Source organism: Medicago sativa, chromosome 8 (assembly GCF_051527215.1).
Source record: "Medicago sativa cultivar Bolivia chromosome 8, Bolivia_mono, whole genome shotgun sequence".
In the NCBI taxonomy this organism is placed as follows: Eukaryota; Viridiplantae; Streptophyta; class Magnoliopsida; order Fabales; family Fabaceae; genus Medicago; species Medicago sativa.
This window is the reverse complement of record NC_140756.1, coordinates 25,506,619-25,528,758: the sequence shown is the minus strand read 5'-3', so window position 1 is coordinate 25,528,758 and position 22,140 is coordinate 25,506,619. Positions and strand designations below refer to the sequence as shown.

Here is a 22,140-nt window from a genome sequence, read left to right as displayed (position 1 = left end):
TAATTGTTAAATCAGAAATCTTCGAGAGACGACCAAGATTAACTGTCTTGTACTACTTGTTTTAAAATACCTATTTTTGACCGCGCACGACAGCGATCAAAACTTAAAGAAGTTAGCACACCCTACATTAATCATCTCTCCCGTTTGTGAAATCCCCTCTATATCTTATTAGACCGCCTTAGATTTGTGTGTTAATCCTCTTATAATCTAAAGTTCGATCGTAAGGTAAGCATAACTTCGGATTTGTTGTTCTTAAACAATATTTTTTTCAAAACTATTTACATATTGCTTCTGATCTTCTTTTTAATGGATACTGCTTCATATTTTATTATATAATTCATTTAGTGCTTTTGTCTAAGCAAACTATCTTTTTAAGATCTATATATGAAAACTACTACCACATGTAAGACAATATCCTTCACCCTTCTTTATATCATATTTTCGATCTTTCCACTCTCTGTCTTATCAAAGACCTATAGAATTCATAGTTGAATGAATAGAAGTATAAAGAGTTAGAATAAAAAGAGTTAATGATTGATTATATCTTCAGTTGTGTTTGAACCATATACTTTCGAAGTTATAGAGTTGTGGACTTTAACTCATATCCACACAACACTATAATCAATTTGTTTATTATTTTGCATTTTTTTATGTAAGTTTTTGAAACGTAACCTCAATTACATCTTTACGTTTACTTGATTATTAAAAATTATTTGAGATTTTTAATGAGAAGTTTATTAGGAAGTTATTTTATTATTATGAAGTAAACATAGAGATTTATAATTTACAATAAAAATACGAAGTTTTATAGAGTTGACATATAAGTAATAGAGTTTTATCTCTAAAAAAGAAAAGCAATAGAGTTTTATAAAGATGACACATAAGCAAGAAGGGGTTTAGCTACAAATTAGAGAAATTCATACATGAATGAACTCAAGTATAACATGTAAGTGAAATGTCTATCCTTAACCAATTAGAGAATTTGGAAGGTTAATTAGTACTTAATATTGGATTTTATTTGTGATTAGAAATTGAACTGTTTATTTAGCAATCACAATCCATTTTTATTTTTCAGAACCAATTAATGATTCTATAACAAAAACATATCGTTAAATTGTTTAAGGGGTCGAAGTCATTTACAACTTGATCTAATTCATTGTTGATGTAGGATTCCCTTTTTATAACACTTTCTTTGGGTACAGTATACACTAACAAACATTACGTATAATGAGTATCCCATGAACATTACGTATAAAGAGTATCCCATGAGATGTCGTGCCCATGATAAAGTTAAACATCAGTTTTAGTTTCTTTTGATGAAAGTTTTAGTGTTTAGCCATAGATCAATAGATACAAATTATAGCATATCATCAATAACAAAGAAAGAACAAGAAATTGTGTACCTTTGAATTAGGTTGATGAAGGACAACTGTAAAGAACGCCGACAACTATGAGAGGGGTAACTACCCTCATTCCGTCTAGCTCTAGGTTTTCTCACCAATCTTCAGAATAATTAACCGTCTAATGGGATGACGTTTAAATAGCTAAACGGCTGAGGGCAGGGACCTCTCATTGGGCTTATCTAAATGGTCCAACCCATCACGGTCCATTTAGTAACAAAAGCCCAATCACTCAAATTCATCATATAATTAGTGCTTAACACAATAGACCATAATTTATATTATGACATCAACTTATAATAATTGATTATTGTCAATCCATAATTTATTAATTAAATAATTAATCCAACAATCTCCCACTTGGATGACAATACTCAATTACTGAAAAAATAAAAAAAAATTCACTTGTCATAAAGAATTTAAAAATTTAAAATTACATGTATGGTCAAAGCACTAATCATTCAAAAGAGAAGTAAGCTTTAATGCTGCAGAAATTGAATCCGATAGGGAAAACAAATCATACAGATCAAAGACTCACTTTTCTAACAAATGATGAATCTATAATGACACGTTTGAATTAAAAAGAATATGTCACTAAAGAATAGCCCAAGCATTTTAAAAATGCTATAACAAACTCCCACTAACCCAAAATAACATAAACTTAATCAAATCATTATGAGTTACAATACTCATATATAAGTATGTGGTTAGTGGTTCTGCCAATGAGTTTTCAATTCATAAAAGTCATATATCCACATAGGTATAAGAGTAGTAATTACTTATAGGGATAGCCTATAAAGAGATAGTAATTACATTTAGTCAAAGTCGATAAATGTTCTATGACATTCAATTAATCCAAGTTTTATAAAAAATGTGACTATGAAAATCCATAAAAGCAAAATAGGAAATTCAATAATTCCCAAATTGGATTAACATAGACACGTAGTTTAAAGAAAAATATGTGGATTAATGTGGCCACTAGAATGTCAATAACAAAAGAACATTTATGATTATCTCAAATTATAAGTACCACAAGAACACAATATCATACTCGATAGGAGTATTGATATTATACATTGTACTTACTATTTATGACCTCAAAAATGTGGAATGTTGGTAAAACAGAAACACAATGTATATTTGCATGCCAAGAAGTTATTGTGCATATTCCAACAAAATTGACTTAAGCATCCAATTACGATGCTCATTGAGATCGATAGAATTTTAACATATATCTCAATATAATAGAATGAGACCAAAGTTTAAAGTCTCTTAAGCTATGCCATATTTTATAGTGTGCAAGAGTATATGGCGATAACGACAATAATATTGTGTACACATACAATAATATTGTGTATACATTTCTCTTTATCTCACATATATATATATATATATAAACAAGAGTGAGATTTCTCATTTGAGCTCATAATATATAATATTGTGTACACACTCCCACTGATCCCACATATATATAAACAAGAGTAAGTGATCACTGATACAAAATATTATAATAATGTAATATTCAACAGTGGGATACTCAATTACTAGTGCAAGATCATCAACATAAGTGGTTATATAATTTTAGCCAATAGAGTTTCATGAACTCAACCACATATTTTGCACATGAGCATAGCAGAATTATTAACACAAGTGGTAACTCAAAGATAATATGAAACCCCATAAATACATATTTTATCAATGACAGATATTATCAAGAATTGAGTTTCGTAGTTAACCACATATTCTGCATTTACAATTAAGGAGAACGTAAATTTTCATTTAAGAATTTTATAACACAAGATCTCCTTTTCACAATTAAAATTCCACAGAATTTTATAAACGTAGTAACCGTTATATGACAGAGTATGATGATTATATAAAAAATTTATCATCATATGAGTGAGATGAGTCTCTAAAAATAGGATATAAGACTCTGTTCACAATTTTAATAACTCACTCAAAACTCAAACGCTACAATTATACTTACACAAATTTGAGAAACAATTAGGTTACAAGCAGCGGAAATACACAAGACTTATATTTTATTATTATTGAGGATATAAGAGAAAATAGTCATAAGCTTCCAAAAGTATTAAAGAATAGCAATAACATAATTAATATCCTCAATATAAGTCTCTATTTCATATCTAAAATATGAAAACAAATAAATATATTTGTTTATGAGATATAGTTAGTTGACATGTAGAATTTTTCTCACTTGTTGAAGAATGATAGTTAAACTATCTTACCCACAAAAGGATGATTATGTTAAGTAATGTCATACCGATAGGGTATGTCCATCACGTTACACAATACATAGCAATGATTCTCCCACTTGATAGAGAATAGACAATGATAGTTGAATTAAAAAGGTTTGAAAGATATTTTATTTAAAATATTCAACTATTTCTCTATCACAAAATGATATGTTAAGTAACGTCACACCGATAGGGTATGTCCGTCACTCACATAACAAAGGGATAGTAGCAATCCAAAATATTTATATATATAAAAAATCACATTTAGGTAGAAATTTAATTCAAAATGTAATAATATTGGATTGCAAAGTTTATACAATTTTCTACATGTCTTTTAACAAAGTAACTTACTTATATTAATCTCATTCAAGGATCTTAACGATAATAAGTAAGAACTATATCATCACAATGTACCATTCTTATGTCTTACAAAATTTAAACATTGATAGAGTATTCTAATTATAATTGACATAAGTATAAACATTTTAGGTACATTGAATAATAACAATTATATTAATAACAACACACCGATAGGGTATGACTGTTACCAATATAATGCTAATCTATTTAACAAAATTTGCATAATTGTACCCACGATAGGTGAGATTACAATTATACAAATAAATAATGTTTATGCTTGAGAGAATATGATACAATAATATCATGCATAAACAATTATACTTAAATTTACTCAACTTCGGTCATATTCAAATGATAGAAAAATGTGCTTAACAATATTTTAAATTAGCACATCATAAATATGACTTTAGAATTTCTTTTATATGAAGTAGTATAATAACAAAAGTTGTTATTTGGAATAGAAGTGTGTCAAATAGTTTTCTAATTTATCCAGAAAAGAACTCTTAGAATAAAATTTTTCAATACTCCCACTATAAATTAGAAAAAAAAACACAAATACAAAATGGAGCATTATAGTAAGAAAATAGTATATAACAACAGAGTTCTGTTTAGAATATTCTGAAAAAGAATTTCACTTCTATATAGGATATCATAATTGCACAACAAAAGAGAAGAAGAACTAAATTTCTTCATATGTGCAATAATAAGCAATAAGTCACAAGAGGATAAAATAATTAAATAACAACTTACCTCGCAGAGTGTGACATTCATCCTTATACTTGGAGCCACTGAATTTTGATGACTTAACGAGAATATCCTATAATATAGTCATCTCAAAAATATTCATCAATAGAGAATAAGCAATTATAAATAAGCATATGTGAGACTCTAATTATAAACCAATATGATTTATATAAGAATTCAGATGTAAGGATGATACATATTTCAAAAATTGCCTCCATTCTTCATAAGTTGTTTTGATAATAGTTAACAGATAAACAACAAAGAGGCTTACAAATTTTAATTCATCATTATAATTTTAGCATAAAAAATGCAATAATGCATTATTTACTATATACAAAAATACATAGTTTAACATAATTGTGATCCAAATACTTAATTGCGACAAGACACACTAATAGTATTTATCACAAAATTTAGAGTAATAAATTACGGGTCTAGATTAGAGAGTATAGCAGAAAGCATAATGTATATTAAAGAGAAAAATGCCAATTTTAGATTCAATTAATATAAATGACATATATATACAACTCACTATACTCATTTTGAAAACAAAATATTATGAGGACCCTTCAAAACAATTTGTGACAAGAATCAAAGACAAGTGTCTTAGTTTAAATATGTTGCCAAAAGAATGATCAATTAGTGAACTTTGGATCTTTATGCTAAGACAATATGAATTCAAGAATATCTTACATTAGAATATTTATAATGCCAAGAATATTTAAAATCGAAAAATATAAATTAATTATACTTGGCATTAAAATTAACAAAATTGAGCCTTCTATAAATTCACAATAGTAAATATAAGAGAGAATTTTCAAAACAGTTTAGGCTCAAATATTGAGAATACATGATTTGAAATAAATTATTCTCAATTTAATTGATATATGATCTTTTCAAGATTTGACAAAATTTTGAAATCCACGCATCAAAATACAATATCAACAATTCTCAAAATATATTAGTTTATACAAGATATTTGAGACAAGAATATAAGACTGAGTCTAAAGATTCTTCACAATACTAACACTTTAAAAGAATAATTTACATAAGTGTTATATTTTAGACTCAAATCTAAAGAATGCATGATTTAAAAAAGAACATATTATTCTCATATTAGTACACATCAAATATTTAGAGATCTCATAAACTAATTTAGATCCCAATTTTTATGGGTACAAAATAAATCAAATCTTCTTAAGAATATTTTGGGTGCAAGAAAAGAATATATTTTTATCCCAAAATAATATAATATTTACTAATTAATTGGGGATGTAAAATTTGTCAATGACACATTAATCTCAAATAAGAGAGTGGGATTATTTCTCAAGTGTCATATAAGGGTAAGGAATGTCCATAAAATTTTCACAATAAATGTGAGAATAAATTATCTTAAAATATAGTTTAATTTTCCCCATATAAAATAATAACATAACATATCTCCGAGTGTCAAAACAAATTCCAAAAATTTTGCCAAAATATTCAGAATATTATTATTTGGCAAAAGAAAATAAAAAAAAATTGGAATTTTAAATATTGAACACGCGCCCCCACGCGCTACAGCTGCGAGTGTTTTTATTTTATTTTATTAATTTAGCGCGTGGAATTCACGCGCGTTGCATCTTCTTTGCCCGGATAGGTTAAGCAGGTCGATATTGACCCGTGGGTGCAACCCAGCTGTTTCTGGCGATTTTCGCATTGAAAAGCGGCAATTTCGGTACGGATCTCATCGATTTTGAGAGAAGAAAAGAACCCATATATTAATTGAGGATTATCGACTCAATTGACATATCTAAGAAATTAGGGTTCATCCCAAAATTTGAAACTAGACTGATTTCAATTTCAATTTGATACAGGTTCGGTTCGGAATTGATCCATTAAGGGAGATCAAAGATCGAAAATGGGTTGTTAACCGAACCCGAAAGAACGGAAATATTAAGGGTTTTTTCATCGCAACAATTAAAGAAAAATAAAATAAAAATGGGTATGAGATCACGATGCAATATCTAAGTGTAAACCCAAAACAATTTCAAGAATGGCAAACGTGATAACCCAAATACGTGTTAGGGAAAAGCAGTTTCCAGAATTCATGATTAACAATATTTGGATTAAATATAATAAAACAATGAAACCCAATACATCAATTCTGATGTCATACGAATGAAAGAAAAATATCATATTTAGGGTTCATGCCATTCAAACAAATAATAGCCATAAATTGCATCTATTCTGGCTCTGATACCAATTGATGAAAGTTTTAGTGTTTAGCCATAGATCAATAGATACAAATTATAGCATATCATCAATAACAAAGAAAGAACAAGAAATTGTGTACCTTTGAATTAGGTTGATGAAGGACAACTGTAAAGAACGCCGACAACTATGAGAGGGGTAACTACCCTCATTCCATCTAGCTCTAGGTTTTCTCACCAATCTTCAGAATAATTAACCGTCTAATGGGATGACGTTTAAATAGCTAAACGGCTGAGGGCAGGGACCTCTCATTGGGCTTATCTAAATGGTCCAACCCATCACGGTCCATTTAGTAACAAAAGCCCAATCACTCAAATTCATCATATAATTAGTGCTTAACACAATAGACCATAATTTATATTATGACATCAACTTATAATAATTGATTATTGTCAATCCATAATTTATTAATTAAATAATTAATCCAACATCTTTAACAATAAAAAATTCAAGTTAAACATAAGTTTCATAAAATTATCACAGATAAAATTAATATAGTAAAATGTGGTACTATATAAAATCAAAAATCTGCATATAAGATAGGATGATTGTGCGGTGATCAAGGGTTGGTAATCTCATGACTAAGAGATTTTCACAGTCCCAAATCCAATTTTGCCGATTCAAGAATGAGATCCAAAGCTCAAAAGTTATTATTATTGAAATTATCCATGAGGTATTAAATAAATGGGAGATGAAAAAAGAAATTATGTGGCCGTCTTACATTGTTGTTTGAGATGCATGCATGATGAAGTTGCTAGCTTTTCCTTATTCTAGTCTTTGCATGAGAAATCTCCAAGAAGAATTCAATATTCTTAGTCTATGTATGGGCAGCAAAAGAAAAATATTAAAAGAACAACTTTTAAAATTTATCTTTTTAATCGTATGGTTATATTGTAGAGTAAACTCAAACAATATAATGATAATTGCCAAACACACCAAGCAAAACCCAGAATTAAGAACCACCAAAATACTCTTGGAGAAGGTACAATATATATTATGAAGTCCATAAGCAATGATTTATGTCATAGGAAATATAAAAACTTTTTGATTGCATGAATTATTACGTGCGTTACAATTCAACAGTAAATAGAAGAAAAACAATTGATTGCATGAATTATGTTATGTGCGTTAGAATTCATAGAGTCTAGGTAATGAAACCAGCCACTGCAATTAAAAGAGTTATAAAAGAGTGATTTACATTCAATCAGTAGAAATATAGTGATTTAAAAGTTAGGATTAAAAAAAAATGAGGCAATAGTTTGAGGGAACGACACATAAGCAAAGTAGGAGAATGCATGAAAATAAAGTTAACTTAAAAAGGGAGCATTAGTGAGTTGACACATAAGCAAAGTGTAGTTTAGAATACATGTGTGTGTCTATATATATAGGATAACTTGCTAGAAGACACCTTCATAAAAATTAGTTGGTGTCTTTTAACAAATGTCAATAGGATAACTTGCTAAAAGACACCTTCATAAAAGGTGTCTTCTAGCAAAACCCATATATAGGGTTTTGCTAGAAGACACCCTTTAGAGGTGTCTTTTAGCAAGCCACACCTCAAGGTGTGATATCCACTTTTTAGTTATAACTTTGCTAAAAGACACTTTCATAAAAATTAGTTGGTGTCTTTTAACAAATGTCAATAGGATAACTTGCTAAAAGACACTTTCATAAAATGTGTCTTCTAGCAAAACCCATATATAGGGTTTTGCTAGAAGACACCCTTTAGAGGTGTCTTTTAGCAAGCCACACCTCAAGGTGTGATATCCACTTTTTAGTTATAACTTTTCTAAAAGACACCTTCATATATACAGAGGGCATATCAAGTGAGAGGAGTAACTAAAATGAGAGATGAGAGGAATTAATTTGGACTGTTGGATCTAAATCAATGGCTAAGATTAAAATGCTCTTCAAAAAGGATCAAATACTGCAACCTATACCCTTCTTCTCCACTTCATCGTTCTCTCTCTTTGGGTAATCTCTCCTGGGTTTTATTCGGTGTCTCTTCTTATTTTCACAGTTTCAATTTCACCATTTGGTAAAAAACAAAAAAACAAAACTTCACAATCAACTAGCATGAAAGATGCAAAGGAGACGAGAGGTGAATGACAAAATAGGATGCGCTTACCAAAATTAAGTAGTACCATAAAGATTAATCTAAGGGTCAAGATTTAACCCTCTCATCTCTCACAATAAAAGTGCTCTCACTTGATATGCCCTATATATATATATATATATATATATATATATATATATATATATATATATATATATGTTTTGCTAAAAGACACGTTATATATAGATAGTGAAAATAAGAGAAGGAAGAAGCTTTGAGTTTATGTATTCTATTTTTTTTTTGAGAGAAGTTTATGTATTCTATGTTCATTCACCAACCCACGTACTCCAAATTATATAGGTCAGTAAAAGAAACTGGGTGTGGTTATGGTGCATAAGCCATAACTTATGCACCATGCATAAGTCCAGCCCATTAAGACCTAGCCCAACAAAATTGTTTTCTACACCCCAGAAAAAAAACAAAATTGCTTTCATCTGAGAATATCCTGAAACGAAATATGAGATTATGCAGAAAAAACAAAATTGCTTTCATCTGAGCTTATCCTGAAACGAGATTGGCTTCTTCTGAGTTAACAGATCATCGGAATCAGGTACGGTGGTTTTGTAACGGAAGCTTTGGATTTTATTCACGATATCATCAGCGGATTCGCTTTGTTGCGGTGGAGAGAGAGGAGAAGGTGTTGAGTTTGAGGTTGGTTGTTGTTTGAATGAGCTTCTGACTTGTCGTAAGGATTCAGAGAAGGAGGGTTTTTTGTCACCGTCGCCGCCATCATTGTCGTCGGAGTTGGAGGTGGAGAAGAGGTGGTGGAGTGGCGGAGAGTAGGGTGTGGGTTTTGTGGATTTGAGACGGAGAAGAAGCGCCATTGTTGGGGGTGGAGAAAGAGAAAGAGGGGTTTTTGTGAGATTTGGGATTTTATATTTGGTTCATTTTAGATGCTGTGTAAGTTTGAAGAAAAGAGTGAATGAATTTCTTTATTTGGTTTAGAATCTAAGTTGTAAAATGTGTTATTTTGCTCTGAATTTGAAATGGTTTACATGTAATCCATCAGATGATAAGACTTGATATGAATCAGTTTAATTGCGAAACCAAACTAATTGGCTAATGGTTTTGATAGACTTGTATGTGAAATAGACTTAATCTTAGTTGTCTCAGGAAATGGTTTCATAAGGTTGATTTGTTTCTTATTATAGTATGTTTTGTTTAAAAATCATATAGAAAACCATTTTACTCTGAAAACCAATATGCTGTGTAAATGGTTTTAGCAAGTTTTACTCTGAAACCATTTTGCTGTGGAAATGGTTTCAGAGCGTTGATTTGCTTTGGAACTGTTTTTAACAATTTCTTTGTTTGGTTTAGAATCTAAGACTTGATATGAATCAGTTTAATTGCGAAACCAAACTAATTGTCTAATGGTTTTAGTTATCACCAGTGGCTCGATTCTAGGAAACCATAAGTATGGTTTAATGGTTTTGATAGTCATGTATGTGAAACCAAAATAAGTGTGTAATGGTTTTTAATGAAATTATTATTGTTAGATGATTTTGAATAATGATTAAGATGTTATACACTGAAATTATTATTGAAACCATAATTATGGTTTAATGGTTTTGATAGTCTTCTATGAGAAACCAAAATAATTGTCTAATGGTTTTGCTATGGGTATGGTTTCTGTGAGTTGTACTCCAAAACCATTTTGCTGTGTGGAAATGGTTTCTGCGAGTTGTACTCCAAAACCATTTTGCTGTGTGGAAATGGTTTCTGCGAGTTGTACTCCAAAACCATTTTGCTGTAGAAATGGTTTCTGTGAGTTGTACTCCAAAACCATTAGATGTACTTAATGGTTTTGAATTTTCTTTTTCATCAATTCACAGCAATTGAATAATTCAAGAAATGAATTGAAGCTGTATGAATCTCTCGCCATCGTGTGAATTGAAGTTGTTGATCTTTCGAATCGAACCATCAACAAACGGAAATTTGTTCTTCAAATTCCAAAACTTCTTAGATGCAAAAAGTCCGATTCAAAAAAGAATTAATTAAATTTTAATGTGACTGGTTTAACAAAATTTTGTTCAGGGTACTCATTGTTTCAAATATAATAACATACAAATCAATGTGAATATTATTTTTATCATAGGTTTCAAACATAAAAATCAATAAAAAAAAAACATTAAAACTAATCCAGTCCTTAATCGGAGGTTACATATCATGTTGGACGTGCTAACTTTTGAAGCATTTCTTCATAGTAATGGTTAATGATTTCTTCATATTATTGTGCTAGCTTTTGAAGCTCTGGAAAATTATTCAGGAGTTCTGGAAAAGCAAGCCAGGAAAGACAGAAGAATTGAAGCGTACTGCTTCTTCATATTATGGTTAATGATTTCTTCATATTAGTATGCATATAGTTGAAGAAGCTTATTATCCATCTCATCAGTCACAGCATCTTGAAGCTGAAGTAGAAGTACATACATAAAGTGTCAGAAAGAATGAATGGTACCAAAGTCATAGAAAGAGGAATTTATGGCTTTATCAATTTAACCTGTTTAACAAGTTTATAAGTTTGCCCAAAGTTTATATAAGGGCAGTTTAGACATTATAATTTTAACAGAGTACAATCAAGCTAAATAAAATGTAACTGTGCTATTTACACAAAGAGAAAACCATTTAAGGTTTTGAACACCAGAAGGGAGTGAATGTCTAGCAAGAACATAAAAGGGGTACATGCTTTGCCGAATTGGGCTTCACGTTTAGAAAATGGCAATGACGTTCCATCTCCTTCAACTTCATGCGCATCATCCATTTCCATCAGCTTCACCTTCACTTTCAGCCTTATTATCATGCTCTACATCCTCGCGTCATCAATAGATTCGCTTCCAGAAACATCAGCATTATCACAAGTATTTTTGCTGTCCTCCAATGACCTCTGAGGACTTTCTTCCTCTTCATCATCAGCATCCATAAAGTTTTCTCCTCTGGCTTCACCGCAAACGTCTTCCCCAGGTTTATTTTGATATTGCCGATTCACATCACCATCCTTTTCTTTATGGATCCAAACCAGCATTTCCATAAACTGAAAAACTATCCGCTTTAAAGTTTCCATTTCGAGATAACTCACCCTCTTCTCTTTTTCTTTTGAACTGTTGATTTGATTCTTCTTGGTATCTGCAAACTTCAGTGCTTCCAGCGATGGCCCCGGTCATGAATGTAACTGATCTTGCATAATAATCACCCTAAACCATGATAAAGAAACAAACATTCAGCAGTACATTACTTGTAGTGATGTTGGAGAAAGACAATTACAAAGAACTTAACAAGTAAGGGGATCACCCTATAGTCCCATAAAACAGTTAAAAATGAAATGATGCTATCAATGCTCTGATTTGACAAGCCAACAACTTGGGGTAATTGAATTGAGTATTACCAAGAACTTCACAAGTGTGGTGATCACTTAGTACCATAAACACAATTAACAAAGAAATGATGGTGATCATTTAGTACCATAAACACAATTAACAACGAAATGACATTAGCTTTCACTAACAGCTCACCATAGAGTTTCATTTTTACGCACAGTACGGTATAAATCAAGACATTTATCTTCTCTAGAAATTGAGTGATGTCATGGGACACATTGATCACCATCTGTAGAAGTATTTATATGGTTTTGGTTTCACTATGGTAGGCACTCGCACTAACACCAGGACTACTACCCTCACTTTCAGCAAAAATTCTCACAGAATTATTCCAAGCCACAACAACATTTCTCACATAATAGTTTACTACTTACTACAAATTGTATGTATATTTCTGAAAGCTCGCAAAAATACTGTATCAACTAACTATATAACTAAGTAGGTGTTCTAAAAAAAATTGCATCAATACATAACAAAATTATGGATGAATGGAGTAAAAATGTCCTCTAGTTACATAACAAATTAAACCTATTTGCATTCACATTATTGTGAGTTTTCATCGAGGATCTAATTCCAGTATACTATAGTCACTTTCTACTAGCAGCACCATGCCTCCCCTTCTATAACCTTTATCAGTTTACATTGTCGTTTACATCCGGTCTGTCTGACATTGAAACTTGATAAATACTCCTAAAGGGACAGCCAAACAATAATCATTGATAGAGTAATTGTTCATTAAAAAATAGCTTATTTGGGAGAGATTATGGGAACAACTTATGACATGTCCACGAGTTGTTTTTTAGCTTATTTTTCATAAGCTCTCCAAGATAGCTTATGAAAACGGTTTATGGCTTATATGAAAACAATTTGGCAAACATGACACATGTTGTTATCTCTAACAATCCATTCAACTAAAAACCTCAGGCATAACAACTATTACCCCCATTGAGAAAATTAATTTCACGATGACTAGCAATGATGGAGAAGTGAAAGCACATTCTTACAAACACATAGTACAGATCAAATATCAAAATTGGATTAGTTATTAATATGATTGAAAGAGTGGTAAAATCCATCTACATCTCGAGGTGCCCTAGAACCACCGGTAATCTTCCCCTAAGCTTGCGATGGAGGAAATTTCTGAAGATTTGAATCTACAAATTCAAACATTCAATAATCAGAACAACGAAATTCGGGCAAACTCTCATACGAGAATGCAATTGGAGAACCTAAAGTTGGAGAATCGGTTTAATTAACAGAATGAGAATGCAATTGGAGTTGTGAAGCGTTCGTACCGGTGAACTTGATGGTGATCGGCGGTGGATCTGGAACTTGACGGTGATCAGCGGTGAAAGAAACGGAGAGTGAGTGAAACTTGGTTGGTGAAAGAAATGGGTTGGGGTTGTTGGGTGTGATTAGAACCGTAGGATCAGATTCTGGTGTGTGAGTTGAGAACCGTAGGATCAGATTGTGGGGTGTGAGCTGAGGACCGTAGGATTATAACAAGTGTAAATTAAATCTAATGGTTGAGAAGTCCTTATGCATGGTGCATAAGGATTTCCTTATGCACCATAACTTTTGCCAAAGAAACTGCCATCAGTTAATGGAGATAGAAACCGAAATTCCTATTAATTAGCAATAACTAATTAAATGGCAACGTTCTAATTGACCAAGCAAGAAACCGTGCAACAGACTCTTAATACTAATAATGCGATTAATTCTTTTAAAAAGTATTTAAAATAATATTGCAACTTTAAAATAAATTATATAATCAAAAATATCCAACACATGAACCCTCTCTTATAAGTTGTAAAAACCTACTTCAGCTGACTGCATCTCACTATCATCAGCCGCTGCTTCAACTCAACCCTAAGATGAATTTGATGATACATCACTTCTTCTTCATTAGATCTGATCACACTTTCCTCTTCTCTCGTTTCATTGAAGATACGATGATGCTATCTTTGATGATTATTTTTATTTCTTCACCGACCGTAATTTCCTTGATTAATCTTCTAGCTAGGGAATTCGTTAGAAGAAAAAGGTAGTTTTTCAAATATCTTTCTTGTTTTGTTTTACCTAATATTTTTATTTTTAATATTATGTATTTTGTTTATTTTAAAGTCATGAAATTCACGTAAATGTGTTCAACAGGAATTCCCGGAATATCAGCACTTGACGAGGAATTCCCGGAATATCAGCACGTAAATGTGGTTACAAACGCCGTGCCCATTGGTTTGAGCACCCAGTTTCTTCATGTTAAAAATCTTCATTTATTGAGTGATGGGTATTATATTAGTGTCTTTTTCGTTATAGTGAATTTTCATTTTTTAATTATTTAATTGATGACTTCTTTTATTTTATTTTAGCAATGTATAGGAAAACGTTATTTTGTGAGTATAATGTGAGAGTACTAAATTATTTAATTTGACTGATTAATTATATTTGAGTGAGGTGTGACATCTATGTATAATGGATGAACAATTTTAAGCTAGTAGCATACATGATTCTTCCCCTTGTTTAACCTTTTTGTGTTAACCCTTCAGTTAATAGGGAAATGTGACCCTTTTGTATGTCATATCCCAATTTTTTTCTACTCTCTAACTCCGTTCTTTCAACAAAAACATAAATAATTGTGAACTTGGATGTGTCCTCACTATATAAGAGGACAATGCTCAATCAGAATGAGCTGTCTAAGGGATCCAGTAATGACGATAATATCAGAATTCTATTACAAAGTTCTATGCCAGATCATTCAAAACCCCCTCTGGGATTTCTTCCCGATAGCAGCTCCAATCTAGAATTCATACCAAATGAACAAAGTAAACAAATAAATGTTGCCATGACTTCATGGTACATGCTCAAAAAACATGAAGACATTGTATATATATATAAGCATGAAAACATTGTATAATATCCACTTTGTCTTTTCGCGCATGAATGGAGATCGAATTCCTGTTTATGAGCAATTTTTTGTCTTTTTCCACAAAATCATTCTATATATAAGCTTGAGTTATGGTATAATTGTTCTTTATATATGCAGGCTCAAATGGTCATGTGTGAAATTACACTGGATTTGTTGATGGTATGCTTGAGGTGAAGTTCTTTGGTTTCAATGCAATGCTTCATAGTCACTTGTCTAATGTTTTATTGGAAGTTGGTTATTTTATGCCAACCAATTGTATTTGATACAATGTGAGTGTCATGGTAGTGTGGATTATTTTTCATTGTTATTGTTAACCTTGTTTTTCCTTTGGTCCCTCTTTTATTTTAACACTTTTTTGCTCTAAACAGTCCTTATTTTCACTTCTAGTAAAAGAAGACTTGAAGAGACATTTAAGCGCAACTATGACAATAAGCACCTTGAAGTCCTTTTGCATGAGCACATTTATGATAATGTTCAAATGTTGGATTGTCTATGGTAATTTGCACTCACTAAGGTGAAGGAATTTATTGAATATATTTGCTCACAGTTTTAAATTCAATATTTAATATTGGTATTGAAATGCTATATTATTTACCATCACGTGAATGATACATGATATATGTTGGTTGTAGAAGAGTGGCAGGGAACAGAGCTCATCAACTTACGATCGGTGTCTAAAAGCCCTAAGCTTATTCCACGCTTCAGATTGCAGGTTTAGTTTGTGATCCATAGTTTTTTGTTGTTTTAAATTTTTAAGCATTTTGGCATTCAACTCAGCCCTTTTGAAACCGTCGAAGAATTCGACACCTATCTTGAAGTTTTACTACAACATCAGCAATATCATCTTGGATTTTTGTCTTCTGTTTCTTAAGACTCCAAAGTTTCTTCATTTCACCCTCCTTTTCTTCATCGAGAACCATCTCCTTTTCGGAGATGTCTCTCTTCCTTTTCTGAATAATTTGTTTTCCAAGAACATCCATCTATAGATTGATTTAGAGAACGCAACTATTCAGATTGAATTTCCAATATAGTCTCAACAGCTATTACATTCTCTCAGGCATAAGATGCTTGTTCAGTTAAAGCAAGCATATCGTCTTTACCCTCTTCTATTGCAGCCGAAGTAGATTCAAAGAGAGGTTGATCAGAAACCACAAGACTATGGAACATTTCAGCAATTTGTAGGAAGATTGTTAGATGTGTAGATTGGTCATAAAGTTGTTTAAGTTCATGAATTAAAGTGTGGAAGTGATCAAAACAAACAAAATCAACATCTTTTTCAGCAATTGTTTCATGGATTCTAATGGTGAAAGAGTTTCAGAATCAGAAGAACAGGGAGAAGCACAACCGGGCATGAGAATAATGTATGAAAGAATACAAAGAAAGAAGATTTTTGACGTAAACAATAGAAAGCCAAATGATCTTGAAGTACTTAAATAGACGCCGGAGAACAGATATATGAAAGGGAACATATATAACCTTTCACTAACCGCTTGGTTTATTCTCATTAACCTAGTAACTAGTAATAATAACTTTCCACTAACATATCTAGTGACTAGTAAAGTTACTATTACTAGTTACTAGGTAAGTTAGTGGTAAATTATTATTACTGGTTACTAGGTGAATGGGAATAAACCAAGCGGTTAGTGGAAAAAAAAAATATGTTCCCTATCCTATATCTGATCTCTGGCGTCTATTTTTATACTTCAAGATAATTTCGCTTTCTATTGTTTACGTCAAAAAACTTCTTTCTTTGTATTCTTTCATACATTATTCTCATGGCCGGTTGTGCTTCTCACTGTTCTTCTGATTCTGAAACTCTTTCACCATTAGAATCCATGAAACAATTGCTGGAAAAATATGTTGATTTTGTTTGTTTTGATCACTTCCACACTTTAATTCATGACTTAAACAACTTTCTGACCAATCTACACATCTAACAACTTTCTTCCAAATGGCTGAAATGTTCCATAGTCTTGTGATTTCTGATCAACCTCTCTTTGAATTTACTTTGGCTGCAATAGAAGAAGGTAAAGACGATATGCTTGCTTTAACTGAACAAGCATCTTATGCCCGAGAGAATGTAATAGCTTGAGACTACATTGGAAATTCAACCCGAAAAGTTGTGTTCTCTAGATCAATCTATAGATGTTCCTGGGAAACAAATTATTCAGAAATAGATGCATGAGAAACGTCTCCGAAGAGGAGATGGTTCTCGATGAAGAAATAGAGGGTGAAATAAAGAAACTTTGCAGTCTTACAAAACAGAATGCAGAAATCCAAGATGATATTGCTGATGTTGCAGTAAAACTTCAAGATAGATGTCGAATTCTTCGACGGTTTGAAAAGAGAAGGGCTAAAATATGCCAATATGCTTAAAAATTTAAAACAACAAAAAATTGTGGATCACAAACTAAACCTGCAATCTGAAGCGTGGAATATGCTTAGGGATTTTAGACACCAATTGTAATTTACTGTTTCTATTTTGCAATCTTTCAAACTTAGGGAAGTGTTTGCTTTTTTTTTACCTTTGTCAGCCAAGCATACTAAATAGGTTGAAGAATCTAAAAAGGGCAGTAATAACACTAGCTATAGTTTGCAACTCTCTGCGCCTGCATCCACCTCTGATGCGCCTGCTTCTGTGTTGTGTTGGCCTATGCTGCACCTCCCAATCTTCATCTCATCGCGCTGAACAGGTAATGATAACTCACATACATTTGAATGGATCCCCTTTGAGTGTAAAATGTGTCAATACAGTATTTACTTTATGTCAACTGAGTAATAAGCAGAAAGAGTTCAAGTGCAAGTTCATCATACTCTGAATCTATATTGCATATCACCTCTGATCCTTTATGTGTGTACCATCATTTTCAACAACACCTGAATGATATGTCTTCGAAGTCCAAATGGACTTACATAAAAATTAAAGATTAATTGGTTTCACACATAGCAGCTGGTTTTGCACGAAATCAACCTATATATCTCTTCCAACCTCCACGTGCAACACTCTTCTTATTTCTATACTAATCCAACACAATAATCACTCACAAAAGTTGAGGATGCCATTTCAAATGAAATTCCCGATTGACCTTTTTCAAATAAAATTGAAAATTAACCATCTCTATTGCATCAACGGTTCATTTAGGTTTTTTTGATGATTATGAAATATACTTATTAGAATGTAGGGTAAATTAGGTAGCTGCAGTTTCATTGCTAAAAACCACAGTTCTTTATATGATGGCAAAATTTCCCTATAATTGTTCATTTTTAATAAAGAAAACTAAGTATTAGTGTCATGATAGGATCCTGAGTTATCTCTCTATTTTCATATCTGCTAAGACAAAAATTTGTATGTATGATATTGAAAGAAAAAAGAAGCTTAAATACATTCATAATTTGGTTTATTATTATTATTATTTTTTTTTAACTTGTAGTGATATCAACTAATTATTTATTAGCATGTTTTTTTTTATTTATAGGGAGAACATATTAGGGATGAAGCTTTTAAGGATGTTTTTGCTGGTCTATGTGATGTTAGAAACTGTTCCTGAAGATGAATGTTCAATGCTGTGTGAGTGGGATTAAGATTGCACGGATGTAGGGAAAAAATTACTGGAAACATAAGTGTAAAATTCTGCAATGTATATTAGCGGAATTATTTTCTTAGAGCAGATAGATATATTTGGTTAATGATGCAATCAGGCATCAGCTCAAGTCTTTTGCTAATGACTTGAACGAAGCTTTATGTTTCGCGTTATTTGACTTATAAGATGACTGATTTTGTAAGTTCTTTCGACATTGTTTGAAATGATGTTTTAATTTCAGTTTGGATTACTTGAAAATATGCTTGTACCGTTAACCTCAATTTTGTGATTGTTGTAGAATGAAATATGACAGTATGAAGAAAGACATATGATAAGAAATGATATATGTATTTCGTGTTCTACTTTTTATTTAGTTACTAAGTTCTTTTCATTTTTTGACGGGAATTCATGGAAACATTATGATGAAAATCACATATTAAAGAAAATAATAACATGGTCGGTCTTTCTTTCTCTCTTCAAAAACATGAAAAAGGAAACACATGAGAAATATAAAAGATATTTCAAGCAAAATTAAAACGTATATAGTAGATAATATTTTTTTTTGATTTGTTCTCTGTTTCAAATACTTCTTTTCTTCCACAAAATTTTGACCTTTTTCAAATTTTTTCGTCAATAGAGCTGAAGAGAAGAAGATGATTACCATAATGAGAGAGTAAGAAGGTGAATAAGAAGAAGCAGGGAAAAACAAACAATACTAATTAAAAAGAATACGGATAGGGTATGTAAGCAAAGGGAGATTTTATTTATTGATAAAAAAATAATAATAATTTTTTTTTTAAAAAAAAAGTTGATTATAATTATTATTAAACATAAAAAGTAACATTCACTCACCGGACCTAACCCCACATTTCAATTTAGTTTAGTTCTAGATAAACTCAATTAAATTTTTAGATTATGTTTCATTATTTTATGTATAAAAAACGTAATTTTTTTAATAATAGTAATAATATAATAAATTACGTTTCGTTATAAATTATGTTTTTTTTTTTTCATGAGATGCTTGTGAGAAGATGAAATGTTCCTGCTAAAACCCTAGCCACCGCCGCTGCCATGAGTGGTTTTGTTTAATCACAGGTATGTATTCATCTTTCGTTCTTCAATATTAGACCTGATTACATTTAATTTCATTTTTTTATATATTTCTAATCTTTGTTCAATCTATCTCCACCACCAGGGAACACCTTAGATGCGGTCTAGTTGAAGATGGTTTATATTTCTTCACCATCTTCTATGATGTGCATTGTTTCGCCATTCGCCAGTGATGATATTCTTTTCATTCTATCGAGTGTGATTTCTCTGATTAATCTTGTGAGTTTAAAAATTTATGTATACTTAACATCATCGGAAGTCCAACTATCGTTGTTGCTACCATGTGGGGACTTAAAGTCAACCGGATCAATATCACATCTCATGGATTTTCACACACAATCCCTCAACAGCAAACCCATCAAACTCACTTCAATATGCACCGATCCGCTGTCCCTTTCAGCACCAATTCCAGTTGTTACTAAAGCCATCAGCCATCATTAGTTCAGCTTCAATCATAGTCACTTTGTTGGCCTTTTGCGTAAATGGTGACAAGATTGTCTTTGTAAGGATAATATCGTCTTGTTGTTTCCGACTGTGTAATTTCCTTGATTAATCATGTGAATTCAAATAGGATTATTACTTCTATCCCGAACACTATCCAACAAGTCAAAAGTGAACGAGAGCCTATGAGAGAACACGGTTTTAGACTAGATAAACTGCAACACTTATTCTACTTGTTTCACATTTGTGTCTTTTTCTCTTGCATCTGGGTTGAGATGCCACCTAGAATTAGACTTGCTAGATTTTTTCAAGTAATTGTATTAGGCCTATTATTTAAGCCTTACATGGATTATCATTTACAACACTTGATTCGAGTTTTCAATATGTACTGAGCTTCAAGTTATATGTGATAATGTTATTGTAATTGATGGTGAAGGATTTGATAGAAACTAATCAATGATACAAGAGTCTTAAATTGTAACAAAATACTATTTTTTGGAAAATTGTTAATCCAATGCACTACTAGTCGGTATCTCCTCCTTAGCATTGAAATACTTTTATTTTTCGATTTTCAGATATTGGTACCATTCAAGACTCAAGTACATCATGTGAGTTCTTTAGTTTAATCATTTCTGCTTGTTTCTCGGCCCTATTTAGTGTTCTAACTAAACATTCGAAAAATATTAATAATTTTTAAGTCACCTTTTTAAGAATTATTATTTATTCATGTGAACAACCAATTTCTTTCTACATTGATCTTGTTAGCGTAGTTTGGATGAAATTTTCAGTTGCAATATTTGTGTTGTTAGCGGAAGCGATGGTTCAAAAAACGTAAAACCTTCACTTATCACTAACTTCATTTTCTGATATAATATAATATAATATTGATTATTACTTAGTTTAAGCACACTTTAGTAAAAAGACAAAGATCAAACAACTACAGAGAGCATAAAATAAAATTACACTGTGAGCTTAGCTCGTTGGGACTTTGCATAATATATGCAAAAGACGGGGTTCGAACTCCGAATATCTTACAATATTACTTGACAAAAAATTGCACATAACAAACTACTAGTGTACACAGCAAATCCAAGTGTCTTAACATTCATTCGTTAATCTCAGCGTCATAACATTCTTTCATTAACTTCTACTCATTCAAAATTGCAAACACATTTACATATATCTTTTTTGCTACTAATTTATAGACTAAATTGACAAAAAAAAACACCTTTTTGTTAAATGGAACAACACAAACATTCATGTTCTTTTCTGAACGTTGATGGGAGCTGCATGGAACTCCTATCCGTGCCAGTTTTGGTGGTGTCCTTCTCAACAACACATGTTTTTATCTCTCAGAATTTGCAGACTACATCCCTAACATAGATGACATCCTTCTGGCCGAGCTCACAACAATTCGCCAGGGTTTGCAATTGGCTATTGACAAGGGTATTGCTGACCTGGTATGCTATTCAGACTCTCTCCTCTCCATCAATTTCATCTCGGGAGACACCCCGCAATTCCACATATATGTTGTCCTTATTCAGGATATAAAGGACCTTGTGGCAAACCACAATTTTTCT

At 31.5% G+C, this 22,140-nt stretch overlaps 1 long non-coding RNA gene across 1 annotated transcript; it reads right to left on the bottom strand.

The window, feature by feature from the left end:
* Positions 1-11,594: 11,594 nt before the first annotated feature.
* Positions 11,595-14,066, bottom strand: LOC146897886 (uncharacterized). The gene is made up of 2 exons (XR_015023359.1): positions 13,798-14,066; positions 11,595-13,656 (listed from the first exon to the last, which is right to left on the bottom strand). It is a non-coding gene; the product is annotated as an uncharacterized LOC146897886 (long non-coding RNA).
* Positions 14,067-22,140: the final 8,074 nt, after the last annotated feature.